Source organism: Miscanthus floridulus, chromosome 7 (genome assembly GCF_019320115.1).
Source record: "Miscanthus floridulus cultivar M001 chromosome 7, ASM1932011v1, whole genome shotgun sequence".
NCBI lineage: Eukaryota > Viridiplantae > Streptophyta > Magnoliopsida > Poales > Poaceae > Miscanthus > Miscanthus floridulus.
In genome coordinates this window covers 90015378-90031864 of record NC_089586.1, presented here as the reverse complement: position 1 = coordinate 90031864, position 16487 = coordinate 90015378, and the positions used below count along the sequence as shown (strand labels likewise).

At 49.2% G+C, this 16487-nt stretch overlaps 1 pseudogene; it reads left to right on the top strand.

Annotated features, from left to right (window-relative positions):
• Window positions 1–2673: 2673 nt before the first annotated feature.
• Window positions 2674–9736, top strand: LOC136465835 (uncharacterized; annotated as a pseudogene).
• The last annotated feature ends 6751 nt before the right edge of the window (window positions 9737–16487 follow it).

Here is a 16487-nt window from a genome sequence, read left to right as displayed (position 1 = left end):
AAAGGATCTCTAGCTCTAACAGTAAAAGGATGAATCCCAAAAACGTTTTTGTCCTAACCTGACCACAAATTGCTAGAAGAAAAAAACATCTAACAATTTCAAGATTTGGTTTCAAACAAAAGATGTAGACAGGGCTGCCCAAGGGCATGAGGCATCGATTTTTGGCTTCCTTCTATGTTTCTATAAATAAATTATCCAGCTGTTACTGCACTCCTTTTTTTTGTTATATATACACTATCACAGACACTTATACCATATTAATACAGTTTCCTATCCATAACAAACTGAAATTATTTATTTCCTGCAATAGATGAAAATAGAATTCTGACGCTATATGTATATTAAGTTACACTGCACTCCGTGTTTACATTATTCTCGACAACCTTACTTTTCCTAAGATATATATGTACAGGCCCTTCACAGGTAGCCTACCATGCTGGTGTTTTTTAATGCCATTATTATCTATCTAGTGTTTTCCTCAACCTGCAAGTTGGTGCTTTTACTTTTTAATAATTTTAAAAAGGAAACTGAGATCTTTATTTTGGTGCAGTGGTGAGAGCTGTCTCACTGAGACACCAGGTTGTGGTTCGAAGCAGCCTCTCCGCAGATTTTACGGGTGCAAGGCTTACCTCGGCTTTTCACTTCCCTAGACCCCACTCATGTAGCAGCCTCCGGCACTGGGTCTGTCCCTTTCTTTGCCCTAAAATGTTAGCATCTCTAAGGATTTCAATTAAGCTATAGGAACATGTTCAGAGCGGATGGCGTCATCACAAATGGGGAACCGATTACATTATATCCTGCTGAACATAGTGTGATGTCCTGCTCTGAGGTGAATTATATAGTTAACAAGAGTGAATTATCTGTGGTACATACATGAAAATCACCATCTCACATCTCACTAGCCTAGCATTTTGCTGCCTGACAATTTTGTCATACCTGTACTTTTGTATCTTTCATTGCCTAGCAAAAAACACTAACAAAACAAATCAGCGGTTCATAAAAATCTTTCATTGTATATACAGCGCTGGAACTTCGTTCCTCACTTGGCTGCATATGTTGCCTTTTCACAGACCATTGGTTTTACCACTATAGTCGCTTAACCAATATAAGAATGTCCCATAGATGATTTAAATAAATGTGTGCACTACAGCGTCTTCAGATATGGAGCATGGTGCAGTCCTGTATGACGCACCTGTGCTTTCTTCGTGCTCACATCTTTTTTATCAGATTTGGTTCCATATGTGCACATAAGTCAGCTGTGCAAATGACTGATTAGTTGGCCTGCAAAGATGGCAACATGTCAAATGTTTGTCTCAACCTTGCTTCTTTACTGCTTCAGCTATATTGTACTTTTATGATTTTGCTTTTGTCTCTCTGATTTCTCCCCGCATTGGCTTGGATTCCTGTTGTAGGGTTTGGCTTATGCCTGCTGCTCCAATATTTTGCCTGCTCTGTGTTGATCTCTGGGAGGACGGCACAAATTGCCAGGCATTGTTCGTTTTGTTATGCTGAACCCATTATCTTGTGGCTAAATGCATAGGGCACTGCTGCTGCTCGACTGACTTTGGAAAGATTTAATCATCTATATTTCTTTTTGGCACTTCAACTAGATTTGAATCCTTAGTTTGTAGTTCATATTCTTCTGTTGCCATTTGCCCCTGGGGTATTCTTCATGTTCCTAATTAATGCTGCTTATTTCCTCCTGATTGTGCAGGTCGCTGGCTAGCTGGAGGGCTCATTTCATCTTTACTGGACAGTTGATGTGCTGTGGTATTCTTCATGTTACTTAGGCATGGTTGTCTCGTGAACATAGAAATTTATACATTATGTGCCTTATGCAGGTGGTGTTTCATTGCAGGTGGTGTTTCATAGCAGCGAGTAGGGGCAAGGCAACAGGGCCAATGGCGCGAGCGGCGCTAAACTTTTAAAGGTAAATAAAAAAAAATTGGTCCTACCATTAAATTTCCAGTGCGTACCTTCGACAACTCAGCAACAGGCTCACCACGACAATTGTGTTGCATTTAGGTCGACGCAAGTGCCAAGTGTCTGATTGCAGCAAATAGGGAGAAGGCAGCCGGGGCAATAGGGCGAGTGGTAATCTGCAGAGTAGTAAAGCTGGTTGGGCTTCCTAGCAAGGTAATTTATTACTTGGTGGCACTGCAATATCAGGGTATTTTGATTTTTTCCGTTAGATTTCTGAACTGAATCTATGGATTGGCTTCCTTATTTGATTCCTACTCTACAGCTACTACACTGAGTATAACTTTGCTATCTGAAATGTCACTTTTCGTTTACCTAATATAAACTCTGCCGCTGGAATCTGGTAACTTTGCAACCTGCAAAATAACTTTTCAATATGGATATTTATGTTCTGTTTCCCCTTGCAATAAACTGAATTCATGTTTCTTCTGTGGTAAAATGAAATAGATTATACCTCGTTGGTGCTAAATAGTACCAGCTACACTTGCAGTTCGGTGGTCTAATTGCTGGTGATCATATTTTAAGGCACATACATTTTTCTATGGTTACGCAATCAAATTTGCCTAACTATTTGATCTCATTGTATTTTTTTTAACCATGCGATAGTTTCGGTTTCGAATGCAGGTACACTCCAAACTCCATAAGATAAACTGGGAGTTAGAGGAGTCAATAAAGGTTCATCTGCTAGGTTGGCTTAAACTTGATTGAAAAGGTTGGCTTTCTGCACCTGGGGCAGTGATATGTTTACTGTTTTTTTGCTACTTTTCCATTTCTGCATTTGGATTGCACATACAGATCCGCTTTTGCTAGCACCAGCTTCTATTGTTCAGCAGAGATTCATAGTCTGTGTTGCTGCAATGGGCGCCTCTGTTTCAGCTTTGTACAGATCCAACTTCTATCTTTTGTTTTCTCCTTATACTTTTTGGTCCCGTCCTCCTGATCCACCTACTTCAGTGGGTGAATTTCTTTGGCAAGGATATGAAGAAAAAGCATTGCCTCAAAATTTACATGTCACGAATTTTAATGTACTGCAACCCTCATATTTCCTAATTAACTACTTCAAATAGGTGACCATGATTACAACTGGCTTGAACTAAGTTACCCTTTCCTTCGCTTCTAGACACATTAGGTAACAGCTAATGCCACCTATTTGCTATTTCTTAGATTCTGCCAGCTATGAGATAAAACAAGAAACTTCCATCTAAATTTAAAAGATGTTCATTACTATGTCATCCTTGACACAGGCTCCGTAAAATTTAATAATGAATGGTCCAATGGTCTAACTGAAACTTTGTACAGGGAATGTTGCATGCTCTACTTCATTTCTCCAGGCCTGAGACCCGAATCCTCATGATGATCAACTCATAAGGAACTCATGCACGGTTAAATGACTGCAGATCTCAGACCGGGGGGATGGCTGCACGTCTCAAACTGGTTAGCATCGAGCAATGGGAGGTAAACAAAAAAAAAATCAATCATTCTCTACATGATCTTCTGTTAGGATTATGCTTTCATGTTTGGCAATGAAGATAACAAGAAAAAGCATTGCCTCAAAATTTCCATGCCATATATTTCCTAACTAACCATTTCAAATATTGCCATAGGGATCTAAAATCACATATATGTTTGGTTTTAGCAAATCTGAAACTGAAATTGGCATTGCTGTATTTCCCTTGGACCTACTCCATTATTGCCTTGAATTTGCCACTTTTGTCTACAGAAATTGAATCAACAAATACGCAATTATAGGGTCGATGATATAATCCCACATTCTTTTGGTTATTTGATTTGATTGGATAGTTTCTAATTTCTCTAATTAAAGATGCTATGAGGTTTTAGCAGGTCAAAAGTATGCCTATTCATCTGCTGTGCAGTACAGACCCTTCCTGCTGCCCCACCACTATGGTCGATGAAGCAGCTACCAGCCTGTTCGTTTGGCTGTGGCTTATCGTAAATGATCGTAAATTTTCAGCTGAAACATTATTTTTCTCTCACACAAATCAGCCCACAGTACTTCTTCACGAACCAGCAACGATACGAACCAGGCAACCGAACAGTCTGTGCGTTGTTCCACATCATTTTTCGAAATGGATAGGGTTACATTTGCTACGTCAGAGACCTTGGTCGTCTCCGTACAATCTCAAGCCTGTACATATAACAATAACTCAGAAAAAACGGCACCCTTTGTGAAAACTTAAAAAAAACAGTGTTTGTATATTAGGTCGTGACTAACCAGTTTTATGCCAAATGATTCTATGTATATGTTAACACACCGTCTCTTATGTACTATACTGAATCTTTATCTATCTATTTATTTGGATACTACTTTTATTTAATCTTCAGACCATGCACCAAACATTTATTTTTTTCTATATAACAGCCATATTTTGTCACGCGCGTGCATTCTACTAGTAGCATTAGCTTGGTAGGCTGGCTATAGGCTAGGTCAATAGGACCGGAGAAAGAGACTTGTGGCCATTTACTCATTTATTATCATGTAAACACAATAAGTCTGTTCGGTTGGCTGGTTCGTATCGTTGCTGGTTCGTGAAGAAGTACTGCTGGCTGGTTTGTGTGAGAGAAAAATACTATTCAAGCTGGAAATTTACGATCGTTTACGACAAGCCACAGCTAAACGAACAGGTATGTCATCACTCGTTTTTTATATGAGAGCTCTATCACTAATTTAGTTACGTGATGAATTGAGAGTTACGTATGTGTTCATGTGAGAACTATGCCTATTTGCTAAAAATGCTTTGTTTAACAAATACACCAATATCTTTTTGGTGCTAACACTGAGAACCTTTTAGCTCAATTAACTCCATTTAAATGCTTCCTAAATAATTTAAACACTACAAGGGCGATAGAAAGTTTAATCTTCAAGTCCTTAGAATGCAAGAAAATTTTTAAAAAAATGGATTGAGAAAAATAAACCAATGGCTATGAAATTTCTATATAATTTCCGTGAAACTAATGAATTCAAAGGAAGTCTGAAGAAGGGTTGAAAACCCATGGGACAATATGGTTTCCGTACAAACAGTGACACACATGTAAAATAGGAGTGGATTATTTAATAAAAAAAATAGGAGTAGATTATACCAGTGGCCCAGTGGGCAGTGGCACAGCACAGTAAACTTCAATAACAGCAGTGCGATAGTACAATATACAAGCAAGTTTTGCTCCTTTGGATGGTGACAAGTTGTGTGCCTACACGCTGCAAGAGCACGCATATACCCTCCACGTACACTTGCACGCCCTTTTCCTCTCTGATTTAAAAAGCCTTTTCGTATTGCAAGGTAAAAGGCGCGGTTGGTATCGCTCGTCGTTACTCGTTACAGTAGGCTGCTGTGCAGTGCCTGTGCGACACGAGACGGAGGTCGGAGGGGACGCCGGACCGGATGCGACCGCGACGGTGACAGCGTCCGGGCCCCGCCCGGCCCAAAGCGCCTCCTTCACCCAATCACCCGTGGGGCGGTCGCCCCGCGCCAGCTGGCGCGCCCCGGTTGGCCCTCGGGACGATCGCGCTTATCCCCTGCGGATACGGGGGTGACAGGTCAGCCGGTGGCCCTCCCCAGTCCCCGCCGGGCGAATCACAGGCGAGATCTGGATCCTTCGGCTAGGGGCTGGGCCGCTGGGGTGTGGCCCGCTGTGCCTGTGCGCTCGCGACGCTGCCCGGCCCGCCCGGGCCAGTTGGCGTAGCGACTGCCGACTAGCGACCCCATCGTCATCTGTTGCTCTCTGTCTGTCCGTTTCTCTTTACAACGATACAAAAAGCTGCTTTAAAATGGTCGCATGAACCGCAAGTGTGTGCGTCCCTGTGCCACTAGCACAAATACAGAGTTTACAAACATGTTTGCACGAGACCCAAGCGTGCCATTAATAGCAAGTACACAAGCATGTTTTTGTGCTCTAGTAGCAGCACATGAGGCCAATCTTGGCATGTAGTATAGAAAATTAAGCTACTGCAAATTCCGGTATCATGTCAACAAAAGGGACAGCTAGACGGTCCCGCAGCCGACGTCGAACCCTATCCATTCATCTTGCTCGCCCAACCCTATCCGCACCTCTCTCGCCGTCTTCATCGCAACGCCGCCGCTCTCTTCCTCGCCATCCCAGCGCCGCCGCACTCGCTCCATTCCACCGCCGGCATTCAGATCCAGCACCTCCACCTGTAGATCTACCCCGGCGTCGTCCGGATCGACAAGTTCCTTTGCGCGGATTCGATGGCAGGACATGGCGACGACTTCAATGGCGAGCCCGCCGCATACGGGGACTCCGACGCTGGCTTTACCCTGGATTTCTTGGGTAATGTCGGAGCCAGCCTAGTCTACAACGACGCTCCGGGTTCCAGCACGTCACACGCCGCCGTCGGGTCCAGCAGCCACCAGAACCCCAACGAGCAGATGGGCCCGCTTGACCTAAACGGCGGCCTCTCCGGCGTTTACCAGCAGTACGCGGAGCACATTCAAGGAGGCCAGGACGTCTTGCCTCCCGTTCGCGTTCTGAGGGGCGGCGTGTCTCGGAGCCTCAGTTTCCGGGCGCCTAGCCACGTCGGAGTAGGTGGAGCTGCAGAAGGTGCTGCCTTCGACGGTTCGTCCGCATCCGTCGGAGGTGGCTTCGTCTCTCCTCTGCCGCGTCCAGGAAGCGGTTCAATCCGTCGGCGGGCCGGCCGCCCGCGTGCACGGGGGCCGGGGCCAGCCATCCACGGCGACAATTTCGACGGCTCCTACGTTGTCCCTAACCAGGCAAGCACCTTCTCTGATGCATGTCTATTGTTCAAGTATGATGATGTATGTTGATGTGTTACAAGCTCAGTTAGATGCATGTGTATTGTTCAAGTACGTTGACGTATGTTCATCTGTTAGAATCTCAGTTTATGAATTGTTCATGTATGCTGATGTGTTAGAAGCTCAGTTTTTGAATTGTTCTTGTATGCTCGTTAGTGTTACCTGCATGTGTATTGTTCAAGTATGTTCATGTATGTTGATCTGTTACAAGCTCAGTTTAGCAATTGTTCTTGTATGCTCGTCAGTGTTACCTGCATGTTACCTGCATGTGTATTGTTCAAGTATGTTCATGTATGTTGATATGTTACAAGCTCAGTTTAGCAATTGTTCTTGTATGCTTGTTAGTGTTAGCTGCAGGTCTATTGTTCTAGCTTGTCAGTGTTTATTGTTCAATATTGCTGTCCCTCTTCACCATTTAGGTTCAGAAGCATAAAGCAAATTGGTTACCAGACAACATAGAGAAGTTCTGTGACTCCTACCTTGCCGAGATACATGCTGGGAACTGTCTAGGAGGACAGATGAACAAATTTGGGTGGAAGAACGTCGCTCGGAGGTACTATTTAGCATCAGGCTTGATGCATGATAGAGAACAGCTTCAAGGCAAGCTGAGGACACTGAGGAAAATATGGACATTGTGTGACAAAGCACAAAACCACACTGGCTTAGGTATAGATGCAGATGGAAAGATTCATGCTTCTGACCAATGGTGGAATGACAATGCTCAAGTAATTTGTTATATAGGTTGCTCTGTTATTAACAAATGTTAATTCCCTAATTGCTTGACAACTACATCGGTCTATATTGTACAGGGTGATAATGATTTGCTGAAGATTAGAAGGGATGGTGTGCCTGCATACTTGGACCAGCTGCATGGCATGTTCAAAGGAAACACAGTTGATGGGACAACCTCCTTTGTTCCTGCTGCAAGAGAGACCATTGACTTGAATGATGATGATTCTGATGAAGAAGCAGGACAAGAGTAGGAAGATGAACTGACCCCTATGAGTGTTGGAAACAAGAGGACCAACAGTATAAGCACAACTGCATCCAGCCCTAGCAAGAGGTCAAAGAGCCCAGCAGTGAGGGCAATGACCATCCAAATGACCACACGCAATGACTTAAGCAGAGAGAGGCTACAGTTCTTCAAGGATAGAGAGCAGAAGGGAGGAAGTGCTGCAGAGATTAGTTAAGGACAAGTCCTGGAAGATAACAGAGTGCACCAGGATAGCTCTACAAGAGCTGGGCATCAGTAGTACAACGAAGACTTTGTTTTCTGGGTTGCACAAGCTAGTGCAATCAGAAACTGAAATGGACTTCTTCCTTGCCCAAGACACTAAGGAAGGGAAGATGCACGTCATCGAGCTGAATATCCCGTAGCCTGGCCCGGTGGACAACTAGAAAACTTAGCCTTATTTGCATGTAGGGCATTTGGTGCAGGGCGTAGGAACTTGTTGTGTCCTATTGTGATGTGTCAGTTAAATTTGAACTTGTTATGCAGTACGATGGGTTTATTTGCTGTTTTCCTATATTAACTTGTGGAATGGATATATGTGCTGTTTTGAAACTTGATCATGTGGGATGGCAGGGAGTGATGCATGGGATTCATGGACTGTTGATCAAATGACTGACTTGCTCTTGTCTCTGTCCATGACAGGTTGGTGATGATGATCAAGATACAAGAAGACAACAGTTGCTGCAGATGATATTGGATGATGATGATGATGAGTTGATGGAAGAGCTAATGAATGATGACGAGGATGATGAGTTTCTCCATGGTATGTACCAGTTTGCTGTGCACATTGACAAGTATATGAATAGGGCTCAGTATAGGACTCCAAGAGTGAGTGGTTTCCAGTGGGTGCATGATAAGCTTGACAACATTAATTCTTGTTACAACATGTTTAGAATGACCCCAACAATGTTCTATAGCCTTCATAACTTGTTAGTGGACAAATATGGGCTCAAGTCTACCACTAAGTCCACATCTGTTGAGGCTTTAGGGATGTTTCTTTGGATGGTAGGAGCACCACAGTCTGTTAGGCAAGCAGAGGACAGGTTTGAGAGGTCATTGGGCACTGTTTCAACAATGTTTACCAAAGTTTTGAGGTGTCTGGTCAGGCTTGCTGCAGACAATATTAAGCCAGTAGATCCACAGTTCAGAACAATGCATCCTACACTAAGAAGTAGTAGATTTTATCCCTACTTCAAGAACTGCATAGGGGCTATAGATGGGACTCATATCCCTTGTGTCGTGCCAAACCATTTGTTTATTTAGCACTTGTGCCGCAAGAGCATCACTACACAAAATGTAATGGCCTGTTGTGACTTCAACATGAGGTTTACATTTGTTAATGCTGGCTGGCCTAGATCTGTTCATGACATGAGAGTGTTCAATGATTCTACAACAACATACTCCACAGTCTTTCCACATCCACCAAATGGTATGTAGGTACACATGAGTGCAATTGTTCCTTGTTGGTTATGTACCTGTTGCTCATAATTTGTTTGCTGCTATAGGCAAATACTATCTAGTGGACTCTAGGTATCCTAACCGGCTGGGTTATCTTGCTCCATACAAGGGAAGCAAGTACCATCTCCAGGACTTCCACGACGGGCCCAAGCCACAGGGTAAAGAAGAGCTCTTCAATTACACACACTCTTCTCTTAGGAATGTTATTGAGAGGTCATTCGGGGTACTTAAAATGAAGTGGCGGATCTTGCAAAAGATCCCTCCTTATTCACCTGAGAAGCAAGCCCAAATCATTTGTGCATGTATGGCTCTTCATAATTTTGTGAGGACTAGTGGCTTAGCAGATAAGCATTTCGGTAGGTGTGATCGAAATGAGAACTTTGTGCCGAGATAAGCTTATCAAAATCAACCTGAACCCGAGGTAGTGGAGGATGAGGAGTGGTCATGCATGAATGCCATCCGTGATTCGCTTGCTAATGCTCTGATGGATCGTAATTGACAGTTTTGTATGGTTCATTACATGTTTCTATAGTACAGTGTGTTACGGCTTATGTGAATGCTTGAGCAGTCTGTGATGTAATAGGGATGAATAATTGTTGTGAATGTTGCATGAGAAAAGTCTAATCATTATGTGTTTGAATAATTGATGAATGAGAAAATTCTTTTCAAAAATCTGCATGCAACCAGTTTGATTGAGTCTGCACCAGCAGTTTGCATGGAACACATTTAATGCAACCAAAATCTACTATTCAATGCTGATATCGATGCAAAATTCTTGGCAAGTAAACAGCAAAATGCAAAAACTTTTGGTGTCAGCATTTTGGTGTGCTGCTACCCCATTTTGGATTTCATGTATTTGGCAAAAATTTTGGGGAACTAAACTGGCCCCAAAAATACATAGTGAGAGACCCAAAATCAGCCTTCAACAGAGTATCTATACGGGAGACCTATTTTGGGTTGTCTGAGAGACACAACCCAAATATGGGTATCCTCTCTCCTGGAAACCCATTTACATAAAAGATTCTCTTTTGGGTCTTGTTGCTGGAGAAGATGCCGAATAGGTATTGAACCTGTCGGTGCAAAAAGTGACCAACTAGTAAATATTTATAGTTTTGCTGTACGTTGTGATCGAAGGTGGCCTAGCACTCAATGACACATGATTTATACTGGTTCAGGCAACGTGCCCTATGTCCAGTCGGGGTCGGTCGATGACTTTATTCCTAAGCCCAGGTGCTCGAAGTCTGTAGTGGGGTTACAAACGAGAAAGAGAAAGGAGGGGGTGTACAAGAGGTTCGGTTGGCTCCGACCGGAAGGGTTGCGGTCGGAACTTGGTGGTCCTGTGGTTGTAAGGTGTTGATGTCGATCTAGTGAGTCTGAGCTTGAGGAAGTCGATCTCCCCTCGTTGGAGGGAGCGCATCCCCTTTTATAGATGAAGGGGTGGCTTTATAGGTGAGAGGGAGAGAGTACGGATATTTCTAAGCCTTGCTGCCTACGGTGATGAAAACTGGATAATGGTTGACGCCCCCAATACTGTCGATGTCGCTGTAGGATGTCAGATGTGCACGGGGGGTCGAGCTATCTTCTTCAGGAAGGATGGATGCCGGTACCTGCAAATACTTCTTGATGCCTAGTGGCATGTGAGGAGCCACGCTATGTTCACCCGGTATGGCAAATCCTGGAGCCCATACTGCGATCGATGTCCAGAGACACGCGGGGGGCTTACCATATGGGAGTTTCTAGCGGCCCCTACAATACTTTGTGTCAAGGTGGCTATAGAGCACTGTTTCACGTAGGGTATGGTCCCTGGTACAGTGGTTTTGACTTGTGAGCCATGCCTTGCCTTTCTCCGCACGTCTCCTGGTTCCTTCCGAATGGGGAGCCCCTAGTCAGATGGCTCCAGTCGGCTCTCAGTGCGTCGGTCGGAGAAGAGCGGTGAGCAGGCTTCCCATGAGCCCCGGTCATGGGGTCGAAGTAGGAAGCAGCGTTTTTGGCCAAGCCTTTCGATTGGAGAGACTGCTTGGAGACGGCTGGTGCCTGAAGCGAGTGCTTCGGTCGGAGATGTGGGCCGAAGAAGTTGATGAGCGGGCACCTGTTCTTAAGGGTAGACCTTTCGGTCGACGATCGGACTACCCTTCCGGCCCGCTGTGTTTTAGTTTTTTAGGTTGGCCTATGAAATATATGTTGTTTTCCTGGGCTGAGCCCGGGCGTGGAAGCTGGTCCTCGACGGACCCTGGGTTTATGAACCCGACAGGAGCCCTCGAGCCCCCGGGCGATTCGAGCTGCGGGTGTAGCCCCCGAGCCCCCAGGTGGTTCAGGCGGAACCGGCTGGGGGGTTCTTTGTGTTGTGTCTGTGGGTGCGCGTGTTTTGAGTTTTAAAACGTAATTTTGTTTAACCATGGCGTCGTTGTGCAGCCGAGGTGTTTTTTAAGCGCGGGGATTGGATTGAGATAGAACTTACTGATCCCGGCGTCGGTGCGCGCCGGGGATCGGGCGAGGACGTTTAGTTTGAGACAAGCCCTGGCGTCGGTGCGTGCCATGAACGGAGATAGCTTAGTTTTGGATGCAACAGAGTTTGATCTTTGGCGTCGGTGCGCGCCATGGGATCGGGTAAGGTGGAGTCGCGAGTAGACCCAGGCGTCGGTGCTCGCCGTGGATCGAGAGAGTTAGTTTTAGTTAGTGAAGCCGTTACGTGAGTTCGGACTCACGGTCCCAAGAGCCGTAGCTGGATGTCGCTGATCCAGTCGACGCGAGTTCGGAGTCACGGTCCCAAGAGCCATAGCTGGATGTCGCCTATCCTGTCGATGCGAGTTCGTAGTCGTAGTCCCAAGAGCCGTAGCCGGATGTCGCCTATCCTGTCGACGCGAGTTTGGAGTCACGGTTCTAAGAGCCGTAGCCGGATGTCGCTGATCCTGTCGACGCGAGTTCGGAGTCGCGGTCCCATGGCACTTAAGCCCTCGAGCCTTGTCGGGCCTTCGTGGGGGTCAATGTGAGTTGTTTTGCGCTACCCCATCCGGTTCCTCACAACCGGAGGAGCTGAGTTTTGTCGCCTGTCCCGATCGCTCGGGCTCGAAGACTAGCTCGGTGAGCTCGCTAATGGGTGTGATCGAGTGGCATCCAGGTTCGTCGTTCGTGATGGGGTCGGCATAGCCCTCTTGTGGCATTCCACTACTCCTTTACCTGCAACCTGGCAGATGCCTAGGTCGTTCTAGAGACCGACCCGGGTGGCCTGACGGCCTCTCCTCGATGGAGATTCTATGGGTCTGGCGAGAGGTTCAGGTTCGAACGAGAAGGTTGAGATGACCCGGTTTGCCAGACCGGGCAAAGGCCGCATGGTGCTCATCTACGGTTTTCTCCCCTGGCTCTGTTTGGTTGCTCATGTCGAATGAGGCAAGCCACCGCTTCATGGCGCAACACGGAGCGTTCTGGTGCATTTCGCTGCACGTGCGAGGCTTAGTTCCCGAGCCCCTGGGCGGTTCATGCCCTAACCGTCCGGGGGGTTCAGGCGTATGAGATGAATGCGCGTATGGATGTATGAATGATTTGTAATGAAATAGAGGGGGGTTTTGGTAATGTTTACCTTGACGACTGGAGTGACGGGGCTCGGAGAGCCTCAGTCGGAAAAGTTTGACTAGGACTCTGATGACCTGATTGACGGGGTTCGGAGAGCTTCAGTCAAAAATGTCTGACCGGGACCCATGCTCGTCGTCCGCGATGAAGTCGGCGTGGCCTACATGGGGCGCCCCTTCGCTTCCTTACCTGTCAGTCGGTGTCTATCCTTACCTGTTGTTCTAGTTCCTTTAGGTCTGGCCTAGGGAAGTGGGGAGCCACCCGCGTACGGTGGCGCTTCGGTTCCTGTGCCCGTTGTGTGGTAGTGGTTGATCGTGCGGTAGTGGTGGGCCACGGCCAGGCCATGTCCCATCCGATCAGGAGCCATTCCATCGAGCAGGGCACGTCTTATCTGCATTAAATGAAAGAAAGAGAAAAATCTCGCCCCATCGTTCTGGCTTCCCTGATCGGTGCGTCCCTCCGTAACCGCCGCTCCCTTTTCCTTAAGTAGGAGAGGGGAGAGGGTTTTGTTCTGCTCTCTTGCCTGTTCTTCGTCTGCCGCTGCCTTCTCTCCTCCTCTTTGCCGTGAGCATTCCTGAGAGCTGCGGAGGTTTCTAGGAAAGAAGGGGAGAGAGCAAGGGAGAAGAGAGGTACTCACAAAATGTCAGACTGGAGGTCGTCCACCGTGAGGGCGTCGGTGCTGGAGGCATTCGTCGCGAAGGGGTTCCTGCTGCCGCGGGAGGTGGCGCACTGGAGGGTCCCCGGGAAGGAGGAGGAGTTTCCGCAACCTCGTCCCGATGAGGTGGTGTCTTTCCTTACCTTCCACGAGCGTGGGTCAGGATACCCCGCGCACTGGTTCCTGCGCGGGCTCCTCAACGAGTGGGGTCTAGAACTGTAGCACCTTAATCCGATGGGGTGCTGCACATCGCTGGCTTTCGTCACCGTCTGCGAGGCTTTCCTCGGGATGGAGCCGCACGTGGACCTCTTCCAGCTCTTCTTCTCTAGGAGAGCCATGGCGGACTAGAGTTTGGCCAAGATCGCTCCGGTCGGAGGCTTCACCCTACAGAGGAAGCCACGCGCGGGAGGCTCGTATCCCGCGTACTCCCCATGTGACTCCAACCGGGGATGGCATGGGGAGTGGTTCTACATTAGGAATCCGGCGGGGCGCCGTTTCCAGCGTTTACCGGCGGGAGGCCGGTGAAGCAGAAGAGTTGGTCATGGGGCTGTGCCCACACGGAGAGGCACAAGGTGGAGGCCATCGAGGTGGAGCTCTGGAAGCTCATAAGGGATGGCCTCGATAGGGTGCGGGTGTTCCACACCCTTTACCACCGCCGGGTCGTGCCGTTGATAGAGAGGACGCACCCGATGTGGAAGTACGATGGCCAGTCGGACCCAGACCACGCGTCGCCGGAGGAGTTGTCGGATGATGAGATCTAGAGTCACGTCGGCCGAGTGCTGTAGCTGAGGCCTAAAGAGACGGTGGTGGGAAAACCCATACCGTTTAATGCCTCGATCGTGCCCTCGCTGGTATGCTCCCTCACTTTGCTCGTGCTTTTTCCTTTGCCCCTCTTCTTTTTTAATTTTGGTTCATTCGTTTCGTAGGGGCTTGGGAGGTACAAGTCCCGGCCGCACCTTCCCAAGGGGCCGGTAGGCTGGGCCCGGCAGGCCGCCTAGAAGGAGGCGGTAGACACCCGGAAGAAGAAGAGAACCAAGGAGGTTCAGTGGAAAGAAGAGAAGAAGAAGGAGGTCGCCCGGCGCGTGAAGGCCGAGGAACATAGGAGTGACATCGAGTCAAAACTCGCGTCGGATGATCCTACGGATCTAGACGACATGGTCTTCTCCTACGAGGAGGAGAGTCGAGAGGTTGTTGCGACCTCGGCGGTGTGTCGCGACCCTACGGCGATGTCTGCTGGTGAGGAGTAGGAGGTCGTGCGGCGCATGAAGGTTCTTGCGTCGAAGAAGCGTGCGGCTAGCGCGGATGCCATGGGCGAGCGAGCGGCGAAGCGGACGCGGTCACCGCGCCCCTCGGTGGCATTGCCAGCTCCGTCGTTGCCTGTGGCGGACACGGCTGGACGAGCTGGGCGGTCCGAGGAGTGGCCCGATGACTGTGCGGTGACGGGGCCGGTGCTGACGCCGAACTTGTGGCCGGAGGAGCCCCCGCCTACCATGGGTGTGGCCGAATAGTCTAGGTGGTCTAAGGGGTAGACTGGCGCTCGGTCGACGCGCGACTCGTAGTCGGGGGACGTCCCGGCCGCTGCTCCGGTCAGGGAGCCTCGAGCCAGAGGTCGTAGCGACCCGCAGGCCGGGCAGGAGCGGGTTGGGTCAGCTCTGACCCTGTCTGAAGTGAGGGGGCATGGGTCGCAATCCGGGAGCGGTCCTTGTCCTATGGGCCCATTGTCGTCGAAGCCTGTCTTCAGAGTAGTGTCGCTCGCCACCCGGTATGTTCCCTTTTATTGCTTCTTCGACTTTTGGTGGTCGAGTCTTTTTGGAGTGTGGCTTACCCATGATTTTTGTCAGTGGCCGGGGGACGCCGGGGTTGGGCATCGCCCCGGCCTCCATGCAGGAGGTTTGGAGGCCCACTCTGCAGTGCGTTGCGATGAGCGAGGGGGGCAGCAGGGTGGCGGCAGCGAAGCCTTCCCTCCCGGGGGTGGTGTCCCCTGGGGCGGCTGCTGGTAATGTGACAGCGGCGGCGACATTGTTGGCACCGATCCCGATGCCGGTGGTAGAGGTAAGCCTTGTGGCCCCTCCTCCTCTGGTTGCGGTGGAGGAGACGAGGGGGAGGGGTGAGCTCCCCACCTCGCTGGGTGGAGGGCTGCATGACCCATCCTTGCCGTCAGGGCCGAAGTCGTGGGAGGGAAGCATGGCCAGGATGGAGTTGGGATGCCAGGCGGCGTCCCATGAGAACATGGTGGTGGAGATCCCGTCTGACGATGAGGCGGACACCGTGGTGGGCCCACCGGTGTCGTCGCGGGAGCTAGCGGTGGTCCGGCTGGAGGCTAGGCCCTCCGACGGTTCATCAGAGGGTGACCTAGAGTGGCCCTTCCCCGAGGACCCATCAAAGGCGAGGTTCGTCCTCCAGGATTCCCGGGAGCACCAGCTCTGGGACATTTTTGGGGGGGGGCAAGGGCATGCCATGGTGTCCGAGCTCATCGAGTTGTCCGCGAAGCTGGAGAGCGCCCGGAAGCAGGCTCAGTTTGCCCAGCAGCTGATTGAGGTCGACCTGCAGCTCACCGCGGAGGTGAGTTTCTGGTATTTCTCCTTGCCCTTTGAATGTTTTGTCGGTTGTTTTTATAGTGCCTATTTTCCATAGGAAATAAGGAAGGTGTCGTCCCACAAGTCCTACTTCCTCCGGGCGGAACATGGCCGGATGGCCGAGCTTGAGTGTCGGGTGGAGTCCGCTTGCCGCGAGTCCTAGGTCTGAGCGGCCGAGGCGGCTGCGGCGCGTTCGGAGGAGGAGCGTGCGGCAGAGCGGGCGACTGCTGTCGAGCAAGGGCTCGAGGCGGCAAAGGTCCGCCAGGCGGAGACTGAGGCGGGGCTGCGGACGTCCCTGGTGAACACCAAGGCGGTGCTCCAAGAGGCCTTTGTAGCCCTTGAGCTGGAGCGAGCCGCCCTAGAGTCAACGCAGAAGGCCCTGGAGGCGGAGCAGAGGGCCCGATCGGAAGCGGATCAGGAGGTGCTCGCGCTCTGGGACTAGGTGATGGGGA